This window comes from Molossus molossus, unplaced genomic scaffold, assembly GCF_014108415.1.
Source record: "Molossus molossus isolate mMolMol1 unplaced genomic scaffold, mMolMol1.p scaffold_m16_p_19, whole genome shotgun sequence".
Classification (NCBI taxonomy): domain Eukaryota; kingdom Metazoa; phylum Chordata; class Mammalia; order Chiroptera; family Molossidae; genus Molossus; species Molossus molossus.
This window is the reverse complement of record NW_023425354.1, coordinates 4713752-4718450: the sequence shown is the minus strand read 5'-3', so window position 1 is coordinate 4718450 and position 4699 is coordinate 4713752. Positions and strand designations below refer to the sequence as shown.

Below are 4699 nucleotides of genomic sequence, written 5' to 3'. Positions count from 1 at the left end.
GCTCAGTGCATCAAGAGGTCACTGGTTCGATTCCCAGTCTGGGCACATGCCCAGGTTGTGGGCCTGATCCCCAGTGGGGGGCATGCAGGAGGCAGCCAGTTGATGTTCTCTCTCGTCAATGTTTCTATCTCTCTCTCCCTCTTCCTTCCTCTCTCTCTAAAATCAATAAAGAAAAAAAAAAATTACAAGTAAACTACAGAACCACCATCCCCCAGAACCACCTGAAATCGAGCTGAATGAAAGTCCTACAACTACGGAATTAAAGAAGCCACACTGAGACTGAGCAGTTCCTCACCTGCAGTGCACGGGAAGCATCTTCTGCTTTAGGAGCATGGCCCAAAAGCAGAACTAACTGGCCGGAGTCTGGCTTTAGGATTCAGCTGGGGTTGACTACAGGTGAGATGTGGCCAGGAGCCCTGCTGACACTTCTGCTCTGTTCAAGCCTCAAGGCTCAAGAAAACTCTTTCACCACCAACAGCATCAACATGGGAATCCTGCCAAACAAGGAGGTGCAAAACGGGGAGAACCTGACCCTGCGGTGCAGTGGACATCAGCACCACATCTCATGCCAAGCTTCAGCACTGGGTGCTGTTCTCTAAGGACGATGTGCTGTTTTGCAGTGTCTCCTCCACGAAGATCACAGAGAGAGACATCGTCTCCCAAGCCTGGGTCTACGGTGCAGGGATATACAAATGCACTGTGGTTCTGAGCAAGGTGAAAACCACACAGGAGCAGGAGGTATTGCTGAGAGGAGCGCCCCCTCCCAGAGTGATGCTGGACAAGAACGAGGTGCTAGAAGATGGGGTCGTGATGATCAGTTTTTCTGTCCCAGAGGAAAAGTCAACCTAGAAACAAAAGATACCAAGTCAAAAATAAAAATATCTTCTCCAAACCAGGATTCCGTGATGCTGGAATTCACAGTCGAGGAGCAGGAATGTGTGATCTATTTCCGATGTGAAGCCAGCATCGTTTCTGTGAGACACGAGACCTCTGAAACCACCAGGAGCCACATGGTCACCGTGAGGGAATCCTTCTCCGGTCTCAGGTTCTGCATCCACCCTGAGGAGCCGATCTTAGAAGGTACTCCAATGCACATTAATTGCACCATTCAGGTGGCACACAGGCCCTGGCATTTCGGGAAATCATAATCCAGAAGGACAAGACTATTGTGGCGCACAGCAGGCAGGGCAACACGGCCACCTACTCAGCGATGGCCACAGTGGACAACAATGGCAACTACACGTGCCAAGTGGAAACCAGCGAGTTATCCAAAGTCAGCAGCATCGTGGTCCACATAACAGAGCTTTTTTCCAAACCGAAGGTAGAATCTTCCATCACTGGTCTGGACCAAGGCGACAGCCTGCACCTGTGGGGTGCCACCTCAGGAGCAACTGCAGACAACTTCACCATCCAGAAGGGAGACGACTGTGTCACACACTAATACTTTCACCAAGAGAGCCTCAGAATGGGACCATGGGATATACAGGTGCATCGCAGGCATCGGCAAGGTGTTCAGGAAAAGCGACCCAGTTCGGATAACTGTATGAAATGCTCTCCAGGCCCAGGATTTTTTATGACTCCAAGTGTGAGGTGATAAAAGGACAGACCATAGACGTCAATTGCCAATCCATAAATGGAACCTTGCCTATTTCTTATCACCTTTTAAAAGCAAGTGACATTTTGGAGAATCGCATCGTCGACTCAAATGAGCCCATAGTGTTCAAAGATAACCCCACAGGAGACACGGAGTACCGGTGCCTGGCAAGTAATTGCCATTGCTGCCCCGAAACGACCAGTAACTTCTGTTGGCCAAGGTGACAGGTGAACTGCCAGCCATCCCAGAACTGTTGACCAGAGCTCTTCTCTAGGTTGACCCTTGTCAGGCTGTCACGTGCAGAACCTGCAGCAATTAGCACTGCAGCTGTCGTCTCACGGGACTTGCTGACAATCGCCTGGACCCTTATACCCATTGTCCTGGGTGGATGTTTCTCCTAGAGCCTCAGGAGTGCCATCGCCTGCATCTGAGATCGTCTGCATCCTGTTGTAAGAAGAATATAAGCTGCCCAGCTGGTGTGACTCCATGGTTGAGTGTCGACCCATGCACCAAGAAGTCCCCGGTTCGATTCCCAGTCAGGGCACATGCCCAGGTTGTGGGCCCGATCCCCAGTGGGGGGTGTCCTGGCCAGTTTTGCTCAGTGGTTAGAGTGTCGGCCTGCAGACCAAAGAGTCCCGGGTTTGATTCCAGCCAAGGGGACGTAGTTGGGGTTGTGTGGGTGGCAACCAGTCGATGTGTCTCCCTCACATCAATGTTTCTCTCTCTCTCCCCCTCCCACTCTGTATGAAAATAAATGTAAAAATATCCTCGGGTGAGGACTGAAAAAAAAAATCTCCAGTGAGGGGCATGCAGGAGGCCGCCAATTGATGTTTTCTCTCACTGATGTTTCTCTCTCTCCTCCCTTCCTCTCTCTCTCAAATCAATAAAGAAAAGAAAACCTAAAGCTCAGCCTGTGAGTAAGAGGCAGGAGAGAGCTGCTCTCCCAGACCACTGGAGCCCCACTTCCCATGTGGATCGCTCCCAATTGGGAAGGCAGGCCAGTAACCAAAGGCTCTTGGGAACTGGACTGATTCTTTGCCACGTGTGCCAGGAGCAGATCCAGCCAGCTGTGCTGTGAGCTGCCAGGGCCGTTTGGGTTGGTCAGCAAACATGTCTGGAGCCTCTGCCATGTGCCAGGCCCGACTCCAGGGGCCGGCAGGCAAGATTCAGACCGTGCCTGCCAAGCACCAGGAGCTTCTCTTCCCTCCCTGACCTCACATGCCCCTGCTAAGAGTAGTCAGCTGCAGGCCATGTTTTTATTTGGTGCCCCAAACCGTGTTCCTGAAGTTCCTGCCCTCTAGGCTAAGGACCACCCTGTCAATGGCCAGGGAGCAAATCCAGACTCAGGAGATGCAGCCGACAGCTCGGGGCTGCGGCCATCTCTTCCTGCCTCACACTGGGCACTGCGGCTGGCAGAGGGCTGCAGGCCACCGAGGTGGGCAGGACTGAGACTGGCCAGTCAGGGTGCTGGGGAAGGAGAGGCCTAAGAGCTGCAGTAGTACCCACAGGCTGGTGATGCCTGAGTCTTGGACCCAACCCCATCCTGTCCCTTCTGCTAACACCTTGGCTCAGTGAAAGGAGGTGAGGAGCTTATGGGAAAGGTCCTGGGGCCCCACGTGTCAACAGAGGGGATGGGAAGGGAGAAGGGGTTAATGGAGCCCAGGCACCACCTCTATGGGGACATGTGCAGTCCCTCACACAGCCCTCGGCAAAAGGCCACCCGCCCTAAGCCTGTAGTCCACTGGCCTCTTCTTCCCAGAGCCCTCTCGTCTCTGGTATCGGCAGCGCCTACACACCCTCCATTTCACTGTGTATGTTCCCAGAACTGCAGCTTCCAGAGCAAGAGCTGGCAGCAGCTGGAGAGAGGACCCCAGGCCCTGGCATCTGACTCTGCCCCTCTGTGACCCTTTCCAGGTTATGTGTGGCCTCCCAGCCCCTCCAAGAGCCATAGCCTCACTGAAGTGCCCTCCCCTTCCTTGGTAAAGGAGTGACTGCAGAACCCCTGCTTCCTCCACAGGGAAGAGCAGTGGGGTGCGTGGGGTGGGAGGGAGGGTCCTCTGCTTGGGGAAGGCCAGGAAGTGCTTCCCCGGTTGCGTCTGACCAACAGTACTGGCTCCTGCCCAACCCTGGGCGTGGTCGGTGCTCATGAAGACACCGGGACAGCTGGGGGCACATCACACAGAAGTCCCATTATTCTGCTTGGGATGACAGGTGTCTTGGTGGGACCCCTCGCTGCCAGGGCTGCAGGGCAGTCAGCAGGACCACAGGAAGCAGGTACCCCTCAGGAGGGAGGACATGGGCCTCTGGCCCTCCTCACAGCACAGCCTGTTTATAAGTTGAAGCCGTCCCAGCTGCACCCACCTTGGCCCACAGCCTTGCTCATTTCCCAGACCTGCTAACGGAAGGCTGGCCCAGAGGACAGTTTTCTCCCTGGGGATGCTGCGAGATTTGGGTTAGCGACCTGGGCAGGGGCCTTGCCTGGTCCTTCCTTCCGTTCTTTCTCTAGCTGTGCCTTCCGGAAGGTAACCAGAAGACCAAATGTGCTGAAGTTATTGGCCAGAAGCCAGGTCCAGCTGGAGTGGCCCAGACTGGTGACATCCCTGAGGAATGCCCATGGAGGGGGTGGGGCAGGTGAGCCTACCATTGGGGTCAGGGAATAGATTACGAGGCCCAGGTAAGGTGCAGCCAGTTCAGTTGTGGTCTAAGACCAGTGCCTGGGGCGATGCCTCAGTGAGGTGACTGTTAAGTGCTCTCAACACAAGGGAGGTGATAGGGGTGGGGACTGGATGCCCAGGGTGGGGGCTCAAGGCTCCCCCGCCCACCGGAGCACACCACTGCCATGAGGAAAACCGCCCCTCACCCTTCTGGGGCAGGCTAGGTTGGCTGATGCCTGGTCCTCGGCTGCTGCTCCCAAACAGGATGGCCCCGTGCTGCAGACTGCAGGGCAAGCTCCCGAGTCTCCTGCTGACAGACAGCTGAGCGGTCGGTGTCCACCCTCTGCTGCCGAGTGTGACCCTGAGACCTGCTTTCCAACTGCCACACAAACCCGGGCCCGGATGCCGGACCCCAGGCAAGGGCCAGGGCATGCACGGAGCCAGGTAGGGT

The 4699-nt window shown here is 55.4% G+C and overlaps 1 pseudogene; it reads left to right on the top strand.

Annotated features, from left to right (window-relative positions):
• The first annotated feature begins 377 nt into the window (after window positions 1–377).
• LOC118634436 lies at window positions 378–1949 on the top strand (annotated as a pseudogene).
• Window positions 1950–4699: the final 2750 nt, after the last annotated feature.